We start from the raw sequence: 21,322 nt of genomic DNA on the forward strand, positions 1-21,322 counted from the left end.
TCTTGTTTCCATCAGGGTCCCCCATTTTCAATTCATATAGACATTTATGACATACACAACATACATGACATTTATGGCATAGGGACATATAGGTATTTAGTACTGATACATTTGTGACATAGGCGGTATTCAAATATACAGTACTGTTACCCCTAGATCCTGACAGAGTATATACATATGATGGGGAGGGGACTGTACATTAGGAGGGGGTGGGTGGGTGGGAGGGAAATATACATACGGCGGGGAGGGAATATATACATGCGGTGGGGAGGAGACTGTCTATTAGGAGGTGGTGGGGGTTTTGGGCATTTACGGTGGCCAGTTTCGAATTGCAGCCTCCCGTAGGTGCTCTTTAAGGGCGGTTTTGAATGTGGGCAGGGATTCACATTCCTTTACAGCTTTGGGTAGGGCGTTCCACATTGTTGTGGCATAATTGCGAAATGTGTTTAGTCCCTTGTTTGAGCCGAATCTGGGTTTAACATGATTTGTTGAGCTTCCTCTGGTGTAGTGGTTGTGGTATTCACTGACCTTTGGGAAGTATTTTGACATGTACATGGGCACCCCGGTCGTATAGTGTATCTTGTAGACCAGGCCCATTGCAAGTTGCTGTACTCTGTCGTCTACTCTAAGCCATCCTAGGTTGGCAAAGTGGGCAGGGGTGAGGTGGGTTCTGGGGTTCAGGTCAAGTAGTAGTCTGACCAGTTTGTTTTGTGATGTTTGTAATTTTGTTTTAAGCGCCTTTGAGGTGCTTTGGTACAATGAGGTGCACGCATAGTCATAGTACCCTTGAATGAGTGCTCCTGCCAGAGTCTTCAGGGTATTCTTGTTTACCAGAGAGGAGATCCGGTACAAGAATCTAGTTCGTTGGTTGACTTTTTTTATTACATTGGATGCCATTTTGTCACAGGAAAGATTTGCCTCTAGGATGGAACCCAGGTAGGTAATTTCGTCTTTCCTTGTGACAATATTGTCACCCACTGTAACTGAGAATCCGTCGGTCTTGCTGAGTTTGTTATTTGAACCGAAGAGAATGGACTCTGTTTTGCCCATGTGTAATGATAGTTTGTTATCAGCGAGCCATATGCAGATTTTGCCTAGTTCCGTGCTGAGGGTTTTTTCAACCTGCAACTTGTTCTTGTCAGAGACCAGCAGGGCTGAGTCGTCCGCAAACAGGAACAAGTTGCAGTCACAGGCTGACGACATGTCATTTGCATAAATTAGGAAGAGTAGCGGTCCTAGTATGCTTCCTTGTGGAACACCACAGCTCACTGTGAGGGGGGGGGGATAGAGTACCGTTTACCTCTACCATCTGTTCTCTCCCCTCCAGGTAGGATTGCATCCAGCTCACTGATAGGCTATCAAAACCAATTGCTTTTAGCTTGTCCATTAGAATGGAGTGATTGACAGTGTCGAAGGCCTTTTGTAGGTCCAGCATGACCATGCCGCAGTATTTGCCAGCGTCCACCTCTTGTTTGATGTGGTCGTTCAAATAGAGGAGGCATGTGTCAGTGGAGTGGGACGTTCTGAAGCCAGATTGGAATTCGTAGATTAGGATCTAGGGGTAACAGTACTGTATATTTGAATACCGTTTATGTCACAAATGTATCAGTACTAAATACCTATATGTCCCTATGCCATAAATGTCATGTATGTTGTGTATGTCATAAATGTCTATATGAATTGAAAATGGGGGACCCTGATGTAAACAAGACAAACGTCTTTCTCAGGTCTGCATCCCCTTAACAATTGTGTGTATTGAGCCGTACTGTATTGTACCCATTCTGCAATCTGTTAAATAAAGTTTTCATTCATTCATTCACTCTGTCTCTGCACGAGAAGCGAGCCGCAGCGAGCCATTATTACTCACTCAACTTTTTTTTGCCATTGCTATGTCTACTATACATTGGTTTCTTGTTTGAATGCATTTATTTCTATAGAACAGTGGTGCCCAACCAGTCGGCCGTGATCGACCGGTAGATCAATGACATGCAATATAATTTATGCAAGCAATGTTAGCTGCTAACTAGTAATACATAAGCTAAGTAGCGTTAGCCGCTAACCCTGGAAAACGCTCAAAGCGGACTCCACGTCAAACCGTAAACAGAACCCGGAGCGCACCAAGACACACAGCCTCTACTAATAAGATGGAGTATTGAACCGTTTTTAACAGCTGGATATTGGGTGGGACATTCTGATTTAAGAACTTTCTAAATAAAAATAGTTAATTTATCTGACTGCTTGTATTAATTGATAAAAAAAAGTAGCCATGTGCAGTAATATAGTTATATAAAATAATAAAGCAATGTCGATTCTGTTCTTAATATTTTTTTATTTATTTTTTGCTAAATAAAAAAGAACCGATAAGAGTATCGATAAAGTACCGAACCGTTAAGCAGTATGGATAAGAGTAGTAGTATCGATAAAATCCTAACGATACCCATCCCTAACCACCACCAGTCCCAGCCAAGCCCAAAGTCCCTCACCCTAGCAGCTAGGAAGGATGACAGAGGATAGGGTGAACGAGTGTCACAGGGCTGCGACCCAGTTTGTTGTCAAAGGCCTGCACCCCTTCTCTACAGTGGAGTCCAAGGGCTTTAGGTAACAACTAACAACTCGGTGTATATCTTTTTTTTTTATCTTACATTTGTTGTTTATTATAAACATAATTTATATAAGTCTATAATTTAGACACATTTAAAACATTGTTGCTGCTGTTGCTGAAGAAATATTTATTTATAATTTATTTATAAAGTTATATAAAAGAACATTGCTGCTGCTGAAGAAATAATATTTATTTATAAAGTTATAAATAATAAAGCAATGTCGATTCTGTTCTTAATTAATTGTATTTTTTTCTTGCAAAATAATAAAAAATAACCGATAAGAGTATCGATAAAGTACCGAACCGTTAAGCAGTATCAATAAGAGTAGTAGTATCGATAAAATCCTAACGATACCCATCCCTAGGTAGAACACACACATTTTGAATGCCTTCGGCAGACTTCAAATGAGCCATTTTAATCTAGATTAACTCCAGGATTGCAGATAGATTAAAATAATTAATCTATGCCCACCTCTAGTTAGATTTGATTCTCTCTTTATTTATCTCGAACATTTTCAACCATAAACACACACATTTGCAATAACAAAAAAAAATATTATATATCTTTCTATGGAAGCGATAATCAACATAGCTCAAGACAAATGGTTTTGTTCTAGAAGGGACAGAAAGAAGCAAAGCGTATCTGGTCCTGCCCCTTCCTTACAATATCATATTATTATGTAATAAGTAGAGCTGGGCCGTTAACGCCGTTAACGTGCTGCGTTAACGCTATACTAGTATCGCGCGATAATATAATTAACGCATTAATCTAACATTTTTTTTTTTTTTTTTTACCTTTATTTACCCAGGGTAGGTTCGCTGAGCACAGATGCTCTTTTTTAGGAACGCCCTGCTTCACATTCACACAGTTCCATTCACACCTGGGAGCTGCCCAGTACAACCACAGTTGACACCATTGGCCACTGAGCAACTCCACTGGAGCAGTTGATTCAAGCCATGTCACATAGTTCAAGTTTGAAATGATTCTTTCTGTTTTGCTCCTGAGAGTGTGCTAGATACTGTACTGTACTGGTAATATTATTTATTTGTGTTAACTTCTGAATAAAACAACTTATTAAACACAAGTACATCTTATTGAACATTATTTTGATATTTCATTACCAATTATCATAGCAAAACAGCTTTTTCAAACAGTCTGTAATGCATTTTGGAAACGGGAGATGGGCTCATGGTGTAATGGGCCACCTGGCCTGAGAAACACAAGGAGGAAAGAAAAAGTAAGGACTTACTTCTGGTCATTATTTGGGTAGAACACACATATTTTGAATGCCTTCGGCAGTTATTTTTTATTTTTTTTTAGCCATTTTAATCTAGATTAATCTAGATTAAATCCAGGATTGCAGATAGATTAATCTAGATTAATTTTTTTTATCTATGCCCACCTCTAGTAATAAGTTATCTATCAATAGTTAACTAACGTAGCTAGCTAAACCATGAGGACTTGGATGTCTTTAACCAGGCTAGCATTTGTGTCAGCTAAGAGCTAATGATCAGAAAAATATGAATTGTCCCCCCCAATAATATGTGCTATCAAGAGTAGTGTATCTGTAATTCTAGTTTCGGAATACTCCTAAAAGCTTCATTTGCGTATTCAAAACATTAAAATTACAATGTACAGCCCCATTATTGGCTGTTTCTTCATGTTCATTCATATATTGAAAATCTATGAAAATATCTTGCTTGAATTTGTTTATGGTTTGAGATTGATCATAACGATGCAAGTATGCAGCGGTTTGATTCATTTAAAACATTAGCAATTATACAAATCTTTAAAAAAAAAAAATTATGAACAATAATATCGGATTGGTAGGGCGGCTGGGTAGCGCAGCGGACTAAGCGCTCGCCTACCACCGCAGAGATTCTTGGATCGAATCCAGCTGTCAGCGGTACCTCCGGCTTGGTCAGTCGTCCCTACTAACACAATTGGCAGTGTTAGCGGGTGGGAAGCCGGTGGGGTATGTATCCTGGTCGTTGTAAAACAGCGACTCCTACTGGTCGGTTGGGGCACCTGTTCAGCAGGGAAGGGATCTGGGTGAGATAGTGTGATCCTCCCACGCGTTACAGTCCCCCGGTGAGAGTCCTCGGTGTCAGGTGAAAAGAAGCGGCTGGCTGACTCCACATGTATCGGAGGAAGACATGTGGTAGTCTTCTCCCTCCCCAGGCCAACGGTAGGGGGGAAAAGCGCACAACGACAAGGAAGGGAATTGGCATAACGACGGGAGAAAAATACGGAAAAAAAGGGGGGAGAAAAAGTAGGAACAAAATAATAATATCGGATTGGTGTCAAATCGGCAGATATTCAAGGTTATCTGTATCTGTACTGAAAAAGTGGTATTGAGCCATCCCTAGTTATTTCAGTACATAACGTCAAACCACAACATATATTTAATAACATAATATCTCCTCTCGTGGTCACTTCATCAACAAGATCATTCCCAATCTTGAGCACACAAGGCATAATTGTCAAAGAATGATGCAATATGCCTACTTCTACACTCACTAGGCCTGCACAGAGGGATGGATCTCCAGAGGAAAGTGACCTGACTTTCACTACTATAGAGTGTTTGCACGGCACGTCATCAATCCGGAAGTCGGCCATTTCGGAGATACTGAGCATAAACAGTGCAACCGAACTCGCAACTGTTCCTGGTCATTGTTGCTGAAAATGGTCAATTATTGCCGTGTTTTTGGCTGTACTAATCGGTCGGACTGGGAAAAGCATTTGGAGTACTTCAGATTGCCAAAAGGTATTACAAATCAGGGAGAAGAGTGCAAAAATTGTCTGAGTAAAGGAGGCATTTGTGGTTGGAACCAGAATTTCCAGGGCAAGAATCTCGACAACATTCGAGTTTGTTCTGTGCATTTCTGGTCAGATAACGTTAGGTGAAGTATTAATAACAAATTATACAGTGGGGGGGGCAGGTGGCGCACGGAGACTACGTTCGTCACCAACACCGGGAGACACTAGGATTGGCCTGTTCGAATCCAGCTCCCGGCGTTGCTATCAGCTTGGCTGGCCTCTCACACTGATACAATTGGCTGTATCAGGGGGTGGGAAAGCTGAAGGGTGGGTCCTGGGCGTTGTGGACAGCGACCCCTACAGTTCGGTCGGGGCGCCTGCTCAGCGAGGGTTGGAACTGAGGAGAGATAGTGTGGCCTCCCACACGCTACACTCTCCCCGGTGAGAACCTGCGCGGCCAGGTTGGCCTGCCCCAGGCTGCACATGCATCGGAGGAAAGCATGTGACAGTCTCCGGTCTCCCGGACCAACAGTAGGGGAAAGTACGCAACAACCAGGAATGGTGGGATGGGAGAAAAATCGGGAAAAAGGAGAGGAAGAAAGATTGAAAAAAAAAAAAAAAAAAAAAAATTATACAGTGTAACAGTATGCAAGCATATTGATATTAAGCTACCGTTTCTTGGCTGAATATCTGATCAATTTCATAGCCTACTACAGTAGCACAATATCAGCATTTCGATCAAAGAATTTGTACTAATAGACTATTACTTGAAATCCTAAAAATCGTAGATATTAAAATGTCCATAACGTTAAAGATCAGTTGATCTAGTAACGCTATTGCATCACCTACCTTGGCTTTCACAATACATCGATGTCATCGATAAGCTGATACTGTGCCTCTCTCACCCATCCACACATCATCTGGTTGTAGGCATCCACATCTTTGTAACATTTAACCTGTTAAGCCCTATTTTCTGAAAATCCTCCTAAAAATACACATCTACAAGGTCCATTTGCATGTTCTTGGTATCTAGGGACATCTATGGATCTCATGGAATGTATTCCCATTGTCAGAAATATTGTGTCTGTTACTAGGCTTGAGTAAATTGTGATGAAACAAAGGAGAATAAAATTATGATTTTTTTGCATCTTTGACAGTGAATAACACCATGCTAAAAAAAGACCAGACATGAAAAACTGCCACTGAGCTCGTTCAGCACCTTCTTGAGATCAAAATCTAAGCAAAGGAATAAAGGGAAGATGATTAAACAGAATGTTTGGTAGATACAGTACTGAATTCTGCCATCCGGACACATGCCATTTGAAATATTATTATAGAATATAGAATACCAGGCCTATAAATTACCTTATTATAGCCAACTCGCACATCTATGGATCGGGCCAAATATCCTCTTTCTAATGCCAGAGTTCAATTTGGATTTAGTATCTCCAGGCGTGGAGCAAGAACCATGAATGAAATCTACTGTATGTACAGTTCCATTCTTATAACCTACCCTGGGTAAACAATGGTTAAACAAATGGCTCCGCCATTTTGGATCGGATTGCAACGCAGATTGTTGCTAAACGTTCACAGAAGGTACACACTAACTGCGCTCCAATCTATGCCAATAACGTTCAGTTTTGTGATAGATAATCCAGAGAAATAAAAAAAAAATCATATACAAATAATTTGCTTGCAGGAAGCTAGAATCGGCTGGGTAATGTAGTTTCAATTCCATTTTTATTTATTTATTTTAACTTTATTCTATTTTGTGTCATAGTGAACATCACGTTGCATTGATCATACAGTATATACTTGATTCACATAGTCAATGACATTTGTTACTCAGGTTCTTCCATCTTATTCAATTTGTTTTCAAAGTATTCAGCATAATCAAAATAAGCAGTATAAACCGAGTACGCCTCATAAACAACCCAGGGGAGTAAGAATAAAAAAAATTAAGGACATAGGAAAAGAAACAAAAAAGAAATTTAAAATGTATTTCAAAGAAAAAAAAAAGGAGGGAGGGAGGGAGGTCAGACTCATGTTAGTGTGTATCCAGGGACAAGGTTACAAGTGACCATCTCTGCATAAATATATCTTTTTTCATTTGCAATTGTGCAGTCATTTCTTCCATTGTATACATCCATCTCAATCTCTTGGTCCATTGTTTGATTGTCGGTAGTTGATTTTGTAACCATGCCATAGTTATCATTTTCCTTGCTATTAACAGTATCACTCTCAAGATGTATAACGTATCCCCATAGTATGTGCCTTTCGGTATACATCCCAAGATATAGTACGATGGATTCAGAGGTAAGTCTAGATCTAGAATGGTTTTAATCTAATTTTTTATATTCACCCAAAATGTCTGCACTTTTGGACAGTCCCAGAAAATATGTGTATGATCTCTGATCATTCCACATCTTCTCCAACATAGGAGAAGATGTGGGGAGGACTTGAGGAGTCCTAAAGTACCTGACCTTGACCTTCCAGTCAAACTCCTTCCACATAGGGCTATTTGTGATTTTATGATTGCTTGAATGGCTGTCCTCATTCTTCATTTTCGATGATCACATTAGCTTCCAACTCCCATTTTTCTTTAATATAGGCGGTATCTCCTGGATCATCTAGTTGTAACATGTTGTAAATATTGGTTATCTGATTTCTTTCCATCAAGTTTTTTTCTATTGTGTTAATGAAGTACCGCTCCACGTTTATTCAATTTCAATGCCCTCTCCTCATATGACTACAATCTGCGACACAAATACAAAATGGCGGATATTTGCTAAATTATGAAGACATTCCATGAACTAAAATCTCAATAATAACACTTTAGACTATTGGTAAACAAACGAATTGTTGAAAATATACACTATGACTGCTGTTGTGACATGGTTAGGGTCTTTACTCGTGGATATATATATATAAAAAAAAAAACGCTACTTATACAGTCTGTAGACATTGATTCATGACGTGATGTCAGAAACCCGTCGGGCTTAAGAGGTTAAAGTGGAGATGAAGCAGTGCGATAAATACATATTCATAGCATCACATTAGTATTTAGATAAGCCACAGAAGAAATCATGTTATAAAAATAAGCAGTTTCTAAGAAAAAACGATTTGTTGTGTGCATTTCTGAAGCATTTAGCATTATGGGCGCGGCCATTTTGTTGCTGACGTCATGCCACTGGTTGGGTTTATACACTGCTGGTTAGCTGCCTATAGTGAATGGGTCAGTCAGTAAATAAAATGTTGCCTACAAAACAACGGGACCGCGGTGGTTCTGTTTGTATTGCTCCTGGCTGTTCAAACTAATTTTACCATGTGAGAGAGAGGAAAGTTGGTTAATTTCCACAAACTACCAGTGAAAAAAACAGTGTTGTTGGCATGTTGGCTCAGTTTGGCTGCACTCAGGCGGCGCGACCAGCCTGTTGGACAGGGAATGAGGATCTGCAGAGAACACTTCATTGCCTCGGATTATGTTGTTGGGGGTGGAAGGTTTGTCCAGAAGACCACTAATCAGCTAAAGCCTGATGCGGTTCCCTCTGTCTTCGACAGACAGACCGGCGTTAGCTCTCGGGACTCGGGAGCGATCGCTAGCTAGTTAGCACCAGCCGGGGCCGGCGTTAGCAACCGGGAGCGTCGCGGAGCATTCAGCCTGCTGGCTACCTAGATCCACTTCAACCAGCGTCGCGGAGCATTCAGCCTGCTGGCTACACAGCTTGTCGGTGTGCTAATAGCCTCGGCAAGCTAACGGTAGCTGGCTACACAGCTTGTCGTGTGCTGGAGCCTCGGCAAGCTAACGGTAGCTGGCTACACAGCTTGTCGGTGTGCTAATAGCCTCTGCAAGCTAACGGTAGCTGGCTACACAGCTTGTCGGTGTGCTGGAGCCTCGGCAAGCTAACGGTAGCTGGCTACACAGCTTGTCGGTGTGCTGGAGCCTCTGCAAGCTAACGGTAGCTGGCTACACAGCTTGTCGGTGTGCTGGAGCCTCTGCAAGCTAACGGTAGCTGGCTACACAGCTTGTCGGTGTGCTGGAGCCTCTGCAAGCTAACGGTAGCTGGCTCCAGGCTATTAGCACATCGACAAGCTGCTGGAGCTCCCGACGCTCGGCTGGTTGAAGTGGATCTAGGTAGCCAGCAGGCTGAATGCTCCGCGACGCTCCCGGTTGCTAACGCCGGCCCCGGCTGGTGCTAACTAGCTAGCGATCGCTCCCGAGTCCCGAGAGCTAACGCCGGTCTGTCTGTCGAAGACCGAGGGAACCGCATCAGGCTTCAGCTGATTAGTGGTCTTCTGGACAAACCTTCCACCCCCAACAACATAATCCGAGGCAATGAAGTGTTCTCTGCATATCCTCATTCCCTGTCCAACAGGCTGGTCGCGCCGCCTGAGTGCAGCCAAACTGAGCCAACATGCCAACAACACTGTTTTTTTCACTGGTAGTTTGTGGAAATTAACCAACTTTCCTCTCTCTCACATGGTAAAATTAGTTTGAACAGCCAGGAGCAATACAAACAGAACCACCGCGGTCCTGTTGTTTTGTAGGCAACATTTTATTTACTGACTGACCCATTCACTATAGGCAGCTAACCAGCAGTGTATAAACCCAACCAGTGGCATGACGTCAGCCATGACGTCAGCAACAAAATGGCGGCGCCCATGTTGAAAACAGGGATATGATATTTGATTTTTCAGACAAATAAGATAGATTTCACATTTGATTATAGAACCCTGTCTTACACAAGGTACACAACAAACAAACTAGGATCACATTGCTCACTGCTTCATCTCCACTTTAAGGTCTTCGGCTGTGTATGGGCTTGGTGAAGAAAGTAGGTAGCTCACTATGTCGGTGTTACGGACTCTGGGGGCTCGTTAGTGGGCAACGGACAGTTGGTGTTGGTGTGCGGTGGGCACGTTGATTGGTTTTGGTTTTGGGTGGTAGTTTGTTGGGTGTGTTTTTGGTGTGTGTGTGCACTAGTGTCTGGGTAGGGATGTCGTCTTTTGGGGTGGAAGAGTTCCTGGGTGATCCCTAGGTTGATCGTTTGGATCTGTGTAGGAGGGAAGACTTGTTTGCCATCGCCTCGCATTTTCAGGTCGCCCTTGCTAAGAGTTTGGCAAAGGCTGACCTGAGAGAAGAGGTGGTGCGCATATTGGTGTGGAAAAAGGTGCTCGGTATAGGTGAGGGGGCATCTTTTATTTCTTCCCCTCCAGTCTCAGACGAGGAGCGGGAGGGCGAGGTACCTCCGGTGGTAGACCCGGTTAAGGACGGGGTAGAGGATAAGCCTCCCCTTTCGGGTGTCACGTCTCCAGTGCACAGACATGCTTCAACTTTCCCTAGTGGGAGTACTGAAGAGGCCAGTCTTCAGCTAAGTTTGGCACGGTTGCAATATGAGGCGCAGAGGGAGGCACAGAGGGAGGAGAATAGTCACAGGTTGGCTATAAGGAAAATGGAGCTGGACACTGAAAACCGCCGGCTAGACGCTGACAGCCACCGGGTGGACGCCGAGATTAAAATGAAGCAGCTGGAGCTTGAAGCTGCTAAGATTGGTAGTCCTACTCAACCCTCTTCCACGGCGGTGGGGGCTTACGACGTGAGTAGACTAATTTCTCTTGTACCTCAATTTCGTGAGGCGGAGGTAGACGCATATTTTAATGCTTTTGAGCGGGTGGCTACATCTTTAAAGTGGCCTAAAGAGGTCTGGGCTCTCTTACTACAATGTAAGCTCACGGGAAAAGCCCAGGAGATTTAGTCTGCCCTCCCTCTCAACGACAGTTTGTCGTATGACTTAATCAAGACGGCTGTGCTTAGAGCCTATGAGTTAGTGCCAGAGGCGTACAGGCAAAAGTTTAGAACTCACAGAAAGTTACCTGGCCGGACTTTTGTGGAGTTTGCTCGGGAGAAAGAATCCCTATTTCATCGGTGGTGCAGGGCTTGTGATGTAGCTGATTTTGATTCTCTGTCTGAGTTAATGTTACTGGAGGAGTTTAAAAATAGTCTAAATGACCGTTTAGTGACTTATCTCAATGAGCAAAAAGTTGAGACGTTGGCACAGGCGGCGGTGCTCGCTGATGAGTTTGTGCTTACTCATAGACAGTCATTTGGTACTTTAAGACAGGAGGATAGAGGTTTTTATCCCTCTGCTCGGGCTCCAGCTAAAGTGCACACTAGCCCACCACGTTTGTTATCTCCCCGCTACAGGGAGGAGCGGGAATGCTATCATTGTCACCGGGTGGGTCATATTAGAGAGAACTGTCAAGCGTACAAACGCACACAGTCTACGCCAAGTGGTCGACCAAAGGAGGTTGGTTTGGTGCAGACGGTGATAGTTCCACAGTCAGTAGTCCCCACAAAAATGTGTGGTGACCTGGAGCCCAGTTACGAACCGTTTATGTTGGACGGCATGGTTTCTCTCAGTGGTAGTGAGTTGGACCAGCGTCCGGTGCGCATACTGAGAGATACTGGGGCAGCGCAGTCTTTTATCTTGTCAGACGTGCTACCGTTTAATCATGAGTCATCAAATGGCTCAAGTGTGTTGGTGCAGGGGATCGAGATGGGTTTTGTGTCGGTGCCCCTCCATCTGATACACTTAAACTGTGGTTTAGCACAGGGGGTGTTCAAAGTGGGCATTCGCCCGTCGTTACCGGTACAGGGTGTCACTTTCCTGTTGGGTAATGACATCGCGGGTGGCCGAGTTATGCCCGTTTGAGGTTTTAGAGCGCCCTGCGGTTTTGCGTCCAGATGTGTTGGCGCAACAGTTCCCTGAGGTGTTTACAGTTTGTGCAGTCACCCGTGCTCAAGCACGTAAGTTGGGTGAGGTAGTTGACCTGTCGGAGACTGTGCTAGCTACTCAGTTGTCTGGCGCGCCTATTTCCCCACTTATGTTTGCTCAACCTGCTATTGAGACGAGTGACAGTAATGCGCTTCAGCAGGATACGCTCACCTCTGAGACAACGCATTTACCCATGACTAGAGGTAATCTGATCGTTGCTCAGAAGGAGGATGCTAGTTTAGCTAAATGTTTTGCTGCTGCTCTTGCCCCAGAGACAGCTAAGAACAAGGAGGTAGCCTATTTTGTTGAGAATGATGTGCTAATGCGGAGGTGGAGATCACGGATGGATTTTGGTAATGAGTGGAGTTATGTTACCCAGATTGTTGTGCCAACACCGTATCGACAGTCTGTTTTGTCTTTAGCTCACGATCATCCTTGGTCGGGACATCTAGGCATCACCAAGTCCAATGACAGGGTTTTGAAGCACTTCTTTTGGCCCGGGTTAAAGGGGGATGTGACCAGATTCTGTAATACTTGTCATGTGTGTCAAGTTACAGGGAAGCCTAATCAGGTTATTAAACCTGCCCCGCTTCACCCGATCCCAGCGATGGGGGAGCCGTTTGAGCATGTGCTAGTGGATTGTGTTGGTCCCCTGCCGAGAACGAAGTCTGGTAACGAGTTCCTTTTGACAATTATGTGTGTAGCGACACGGTACCCTGAGGCTATTCCTCTTAGAAAGATAACATCTCAGTCTGTAGTGAAAGCTCTGATCAAGTTTTTTTCTACGTTCGGGCTGCCAAAGGTCGTACAAACGGACCAAGGTACTAACTTCCTTTCAGGAATATTTGAGCAGGTGTTATCATCATTGTCTATTTCTCACAGGATCTCAAGTGCGTATCACCCTGAGTCGCAAGGTGCCCTGGAGAGGTGGCATCAGACCTTCAAGTCGGTGTTGCGCAAGTATTGTATGGAGAGCGGCAGAGACTGGGATGAAGGTGTTCCCCTAGCTGTTTGCTGTGCGAGAAACAGTTCAGGAGTCACTGGGTTTTAGCCCAGCAGAGCTGGTGTTTGGGCATTCAGTGAGGGGTCCTTTAAGGGTATTAAAGGATCAATTTATGGGGGAGGCTCTGCACACCGTACCTCCAAAGAGAGGGGTTTTGAACTATGTGTGTAGGTTTAAAGAGCGGCTGCATGAGGCGTGTAGTATCGCTAAGGAGAGTCTCTCTGCTGCTCAGGGTTCGATGAAACGGCAGTTTGACAAAAAAGCGATTCCACGTTCTTTCCAGTCCGATGACTTGGTTTTAGTTCTGTTCCCCATCCCTGGCTCTTCTTTGAGTGCTCGTTTTTTTGGCCCTTATGCTATCGAGCAGAAGTTGAGTGATACTGACTATGTTGTCAGGACGCCTGACAGGCGAAAGAAGACCCGTGTTTGTCACATTAATATGTTGAAGCGTTATCTTCCCAGGGACAACCTGCAGCTGGAGAAACAAAGTACGCCCCCAGGGGCCGCTGTGGGAGCTGCAGTAGCAGAAGTGAGAGGAGTACCAGTGACTGTGGTTGCTGTTCCTTCTACTCTGCCAATGAGTGATGAGGATGGTTTGAATGGTTGTGAGGTCCAGCAGCAGACTCCTCGTTTATGCAACTCGGAGATGTTGTTGATCCTTCCCTCCCTGATGCCACACTTGGGTAAGGAGCAGGAAGCTGACATGGTGGCGCTCATTAGCAGTTATCCTATTTTGTTTGGGGATGTCCCAACCCGCACTACCGTTCTGGAACACGACATTGATGTCGGTAATGCAAGGCCAGTCAAACAGCATCCTTATAGGGTAAATGCGGTAAAAAGGGAAATAATGAAACAGGAGGTGGCATATTTATTGGAGCATGATTTGGCTCATCACAGTTTGAGCCCGTGGAGCTCACCATGCCTGTTGGTTCCGAAACCAGACACCACTCATCGGTTTTGCACTGATTATCGGAAGGTAAATGCAGTAACCATTCCTGATTCTTTTCCTATGCCGCGCATCGACGATTGTGTAGATACCATTGGGTCAGCCTGGTATGTGACGAAATTGGATCTTTTAAAAGGGTACTGGCAGGTGCCACTCTCGCCGAGGGCCTCTGAAATATCTGCGTTTGCTACGCCCGATGCTTTCCTGCAGTATTCTGTGATGGCGTTCGGGATGCGTAACGCACCGGCTACGTTTCAGAGGCTGGTCAACATAGTGTTGGGGGATGTGCCCAACTGCACAGCATATCTGGACGATGTGGTGGTGCATTCAGTGAGTTGGTCTGCTCATGTGAGCTCATTGAGAACCGTATTCCAGCGGTTGGCAGACGCTTCTCTAACACTGAACTTGGCAAAGTGCGAGTTCGGTAAAGCGACAGTGACCTACCTGGGGAAACAGGTGGGCGGTGGTAAGGTGCGTCCTCTTGGAGCCAAGATAGAAGCCATAACCTTGTTCCCAGTACCGACCACACGACGAGAGCTACGTCGTTTTCTTGGGATGACAGGTTACTACAGGGGGTTCTGTAAGAATTTTTCCTTGGTTGCAGCCCCTCTGACTGACCTAATCAGTCCCTTGGTGCCATACCAGTGGACGGCCAAGTGTCAAGCGGCTTTTGAGAGCTGTAAGGCCCTTTTATGTAGTGCTCCGGTTCTTAATGCTCCTGATTTCAGTAAGCCTTTCTCTATTGAGGTTGATGCGAGTTGTGTAGGTGCTGGTGCGGTTCTGACGCAGGTGGATTCGGAGGGTTTGATCCATCCTGTGGGCTACTTCTCAAAGAAGTTTAGTGGCAGCCAGACACGCTACTCAACAATAGAGCAGGAGACGTTGGCATTGCTGCTGGCGCTCCAATTTTTTGAAGTCTATGTGGGATCAAGTGTGGAGCCTGTGGTGGTCCACACAGACCACAACCCACTTGTTTTTTTGCACCGCATGTATAACCACAACCAGCGGTTGATGCGGTGGTCTATGCTTATGCAGCGGTATAACGTTGTGGTCCGTCACAAGAAGGGCACAGAGAATGTGTTTGCCGATGCCCTTTCTCGGGGGTAGCCTGTTGAAACAGGTGTTTTGTTATTCGGGATGGTTGGGTGTTTGTTTTATTTGTTCTATGGTGACTGATGGTGTGTGTTTTCGTCGGCCGTGGGCTGACTCCTTGGGGGGGGGAAGTGTTACGGACTCTGTCCTTATTTCATTATGTATGCATGTAATATTATATTGTATGGGTTATTATGTATATATCTAATATGTGTTATGTATGTAGGCAGGTTGTAGTGTTGTTTTCTTGTCTCCCTCCTATATAATCTATCTACCTCTCAGGGTCAATCACCTTTCCACTCCAACCAACAGAAGAAGCAGCAGCAACAGCAGCTGGGGCTCATCAGCCTAATTGACCTCCACATCCCTTCATATAATCCCTGTGTATGCATTGTTCGCCAGAGCCCGGTCGGTGTATGGTAACTATCTGGTGGTGTTGTAAAAGGGGCTCTCATTTGTTTTGTGTTTAGACTCATATTTGGTTCATAGGCCAGGTAAAGCTCTGTTGGGCTTGTGGTATTGAGAGAGCTAGTTAAAGCTCTGTGGGGCTCATGTCTGTTAGATGAGCCACTTACAGCTCTGTTGAGCTACAGATGGTGTGAGAGCTGGTGAACGCTCTGGTTGCTTAGCCATTTGTATTGTATAGTTGTATCTTGTGTGATCCTGCCTGTTATATATTTAGTCTGTAACCCATAACCTGTATTTGTGTATTGGTGTATAAAATCGTCACCCGGTTTGTGATGATTGTTTCTTTTCCCATTTCTAACCTTTTGTTTCGCACACAGGGACATTGAGGGCAGGAAGATACCCTGGGGTCTACATCTGCATCACGTAGGAGAACTACTGTTAAAGACACCAGCTTAGAGTCAGCACCACCTCCTGTACTTTGGGGCGTCCACGCCTGTTAAGGGGGGGGTGGGCTTTTGTTTCCTTTTGATATTATTTGGTGCTCACTGGTAGGTCCTCTTTGCTCTCTGTGTTGCTGATCCTCATTTGTGTAAAATAAATATTGTTATTTTACAATCTGTCTATGGTGTTTTGTGTCACTGCACCCTCACCTATCCTGTCTGTGGCCTAGTGTTGAGTCTCCCCACGGGGGCACGTAACAGTCGGGATAGGCAATAGAAGGCCGAATTGTCGGTCGTAATTCCTGCTGACTAAGTGCTTCTTTGTACGTTTTAGCAGCTTCCACACGTTTTCCTAAACTTTACTGTGGTTTAGACATCCAACACTTCTTCTTGTGAAAGTAAAAAACATGTCATACTAGGAATGTTGACATAAAAATATAAAAGTCCATACCAGAAGCAGTTTTCCACTCCAGTGTGAACACCACATGTTTGTTAACTAGCTTGGCTTTTGGCTGGTCACTCCATACTGAGGTCAGAAAGTTCCTATGATCCCAGTATTTAAAACACTAGAACAATGTGTTTTCACTGTTATGCCAATGACACATTGTCCCAGGAACATCCACACATTCTGTCTCACTCCTCAGAGCGACAGAAACACAACTGTTGTTGTCAATGAAAACTGTGTCTATGCTAGTACTGCTTCTCTCTCACAGATGCTTCTGTGCAGGTCAAACGCTCTTGGTAGTCGTTTTTCATTTAAAAAGAACGGTCAAATATTACTACCACCATTATTCTCGATGGTATGTTAGCTGTAATGACGTACTGTGTTTTCAACACTGGGCCACACATTCATTATAAGTGGAACTCTTCTAACACTGGCTACAGTGTTAGAATAATTGGTTCGGAACATGAACAATTGGTGCTCAGTGTTTTCTTAGAGGGCCGAACTAAAGCCTCCGTCATGTTCCGAACCAATTATTCCCGGTGTGAACGCGCCGGCCCGTTCGAGATTACGTTCGGGAGCGGGACCGGTGTGAAAGGCCTAAATCATGTGGCTTCTCTCCTGTGTGAATCGTCTGGTGTGATTTAAGACTAGAGAAATGACTAAAGCTCTTCTCACACTGGTCACAGGAGTAGGGTTTTTCTCCTGTGTGAATTCTCTGGTGTGATTGCAGATTACTCAGATGACTAAAGCTCTTCCCACACTGGACACAGCAGTAGGGCTTCTCTCCTGTGTGAATTCTCTGGTGTTTTTTCAGATTAGACAGTTGACTAAAACTCTTCTCACACTGGTCACAGGAGTAGGGTTTTTCTCCTGTGTGAATTCTCTGGTGTAATTGCAGATTACCCAGATGACTAAAGCTCTTCCCACACTGGATACAGCAGTATGGCTTCTCTCCTGTGTGAATCCTCTGGTGTAATTTCAGATGAGGCAGTTGACTAAAACTCTTCTCACACTGGACACAGCAGTAGGGTTTTTCTCCTGTGTGAATTCTCTGGTGTAATTGCATATTAGACAGTCGACTAAAACTCTTCTCACACTGGTCACAGGAGTAGGGTTTTTCTCCTGTGTGAATTCTCTGGTGTAATTGCAGAGTAATCAGATGACTAAAGCTCTTCCCACACTGGTCACAGCGGTATTGTTTTTCTCCTGTGTGAATTCTCTGGTGCGATTGGAGATTTCTCAGATGACTAAAGCTCTTCCCACACTGGTCACAGCAGTAGGGCTTCTCTCCTGTGTGAATTCTCTGGTGTAATTTCAGACGAGACAGTTGACTAAAGCTCTTCTCACACTGGTCACAGGAGTAGGGTTTTTCTCCTGTGTGAATTCTCTGGTGTAATTTCAGACGAGACAGTTGACTAAAGCTCTTCTCACACTGTTCACAGGAGTAGGGCTTCTCTCCTGTGTGAATTCTCTGGTGTGATTGCAGATTTATCAGATTACTAAAGCTCTTCCCACACTGGACACAGCAGTAGGGCTTCTCTCCTGTGTGAATTATCTGGTGTTTTTTCAGATTAGACAGTACCCTAAAACTCTTCTCACACTGGTCACAGGAGTAGGGTTTTTCTCCTGTGTGAATTCTCTGATGTGTTTGCAGATTAATCAGATGACTAAAGCACTTCCCACACTGGTCACAGCAGTAGGGCTTCTCTCCTGTGTGAATTCTCTGGTGTCTTTTCAGACGAGACAGTTGACTAAAGCTCTTCTCACACTGGTCACAGGAGTAGGGTTTTTCATATTGTTTCTCTCTATGAATGTGCTGGTGTCGCTCTAATTCATATGACTTTCTGAAGCACTTTCCACACTTGTCACAGCAGTATTGTACACAGTAAGGTACTGGTACCGAGTAAGGTATGTGATTTCTCGATGTAGTAACGTTTGTCCCATATTGGTCAAACCATTGCCTTGGTTTGTCAATGTTCTTCTGTTTGTTAGTGGAGGGAAGGCCAGGGAAGATATCTGTGTTGGAGAAAAGAGGGAAGAAAAAAGAGATTTAACTAAAACAACTAAGAGAACATAGAGGGCCAAGCATGAACAGGGATGGCTAAAAAGGTCAAATCAAAGTTTTGTTAAATCCACAAAATGTAAGCACTTTACTTTTATATGGAAAATAAGCTTTGTGGTTAGTTCATCATAACTGAAAATACAATTATTTTGTACCTTGTGATGTTTACAAACATGACAAAAAATACACATTAATTTTGAAACTGTTGCGTTTAAGCTTTTGTGTGGTCAGTATTATCAGTATATTGTAAACAGAACATGTTAGCATTTGTGAGAAGGCCCTGGTCAATGGCAAGTTGGTCCTCCCTGGCGGAGAATAATTTTCACTGCCATCTGTTCGCATAAAAGGCCATTATTGGTGATCTTCCATCTGATATCTCCACACTGATGAAATGGTCCTGTGGATTTTACTCGTTCCAGTGACTGGCTTGTACTTCAGGTACCTAAAATTAACTCTTTATCTTCTCTGCCCCCAACACATGGAACATCTTACAATTCACTCTGAAACTCAATACACTGGTATTAGGCTTGGGTGGTATAATTTTTTTCATACCGTCATACCTTGCTGACATAATACCCCGGTATATGGTATATGACGGTATGACTTTCATTTTCATCAGCGGGGGGGGGGGGCAACCCGTGTTACCAAGTAAACAAATCACGGAACGATGGCCAGTTAGCCCGCAGCATCCTAGTACTAGTAACGTTAGCTCTCAGAATGGTAGCCAGAAGCCCACAGCATCCTAGTACTACTATCGTTAGCTCTCAGAATGGTAGCCAGAAGCCTGCAGCATCCTAGTACTACTAACGTTAGTTCTCAGAATGGTAGCCAGAAGCCTGCAGCATCCTAGTACTACTATCGTTAGCTCTCAGAATGGTAGCCAGAAGCCTGCAGCATCCTAGTACTACTAACGTTAGCTCTCAGAATGGTAGCCAGAAGCCTGCATCATCCTAGTACTACTATCGTTAGCTCTCAGAATGGTAGCCAGAAGCCTGCAGCATCCTAGTGCTACTATCGTTAGCTCTCAGAATGGTAGCCACGTTAGTTAGCCCAGCACCAGCCAGGTCCCGACGTTAGCTCTCAGTACGATAGCCACGTTAGTTAGTCCAGCACCAGCCAGGTCCCGACGGTAGCTCTCAGTACGATAGCCACGTTAGTTAGCCCAGCACCAGCCAGGTCCCAACGTTAGCTCTCAGTACGATAGCCACGTTAGTTAGCCCAGCACCAGCAACGGTAAGCGTGTCTCATTTAATTTCCACCACTGAAGCGGGTTTTCCCCTATCGATTGCGTCCTCCTGTGTGTAGACAACCAGCTCTGCTCTGCGTGTGCTCGCTCCACTAGTGAGGACTGGTATCGCCCTCTGCTGGCGCATGCTGTGTGTGCACTACAACCAATGCCGTCCCTGTCAAAACTCCGTTTCAGTGTAATAGAAACTGAAACGCATCTGTGATTTTGACGGTATTGATTTTCAATACCGTCGGGATTTCTAAATACCCTGGTATACCGTAATACCGTCATACTGCCCAAGCCTAACTGGTATCCATTAGTCAGTTTAGATATTTGAACACTAATAATTCTGTCAGTCTGCAGCTGTTTCAAAATATTTCTATTTCTATTATAATTGTATTGTTTTAATTGTTTATATTGTTTTTATTGTTTCCTTGTAAATAACCTTGTAGGAAGTTAGTTAGAGAACCTACGATAGTCCCCCTGGAGTCATCAACGCGTGGTGACTCGCCAGTCCTCGTGATGTAGTGGCAAGTGACAGTAACATAGCGTTCGGTTGTCATGGGAGTCCAGCTGTCTGTCGTCAATACAACCTTGCGAGCAGCTGTAACATTAGTTAGCTGCGCAAGCAACTCCAAACTTTGCAAGCTCTCCTTGCCGTCAACCATATCGATCATTTTTGATAAATGTAGACTGACTTCAGTAACTTTTTTCAAAATCAACACTTCTCTTAGCCTGCTTAATTTTGCAAATTGCTGTCGCCCTTGTTTTTTCCCCTCACTTATTTTCCAGACACAGATGTAGTTGCCTCCTCGTCATAGTTATATTGCACCCTCTATCTGTTCATTGAAACATGCTTTGAAAATACACCATTCTACTGATGGCTACAATGTAATAAGAGACAGACAACAATGTAACATATCATTGTTTGATAGTAGATTGAGTAAATGTCATATGTCTGAGTAAATCCTTAACAATCAATCAATCGATCTTTGATTAATTGTTAACCTCCCTAGTAGAAAGAGAAAGTCACATACCGATATCCTGGTCTGTGTCGCCCTCCTTCATCTGAAAGGAAATATCCCCGGGTGGGTCAAGTGTGTCCTCCTCCTCTTCTGTTTTAATAATCAGTAGGTCGCTGGGTGAACCTGGGGCAAAGGGAGACATTTATAGTATGTATAGTCCAGTACTTTGTAAAGCATTTTAAAACCAAAAAGAAAATAATCTATTCAAAACGGCATTACCAATTTCTTGGAAGGAGCAGCTTGATAAGACTCACACAATATGCAAGCTTTGCAAAACAACAATTAGTATTTTGGGAATATTACAAACAAGAGGACTCGCATCACATTTAGCCTAAAGGCAGCAGGTTGTCATAATGAATCTAGTCAACTTCCTCTTATAGATTGGACTGATAAAGCTGAAACGATACCTTGAGAAACTTGAGAAAACGCACTGCGTTTTGCAGATGATTATTAAAAGGGGACATATTTTAGTCCTTTCAACTAGTTAATATAGGTCTTTGAGGTCCCATAAATATGTTTGACATATCTTTATTT

This window comes from Notolepis coatsorum, assembly GCF_963971535.1.
Source record: "Notolepis coatsorum genome assembly, chromosome: 5".
In the NCBI taxonomy this organism is placed as follows: Eukaryota; Metazoa; Chordata; class Actinopteri; order Aulopiformes; family Paralepididae; genus Notolepis; species Notolepis coatsorum.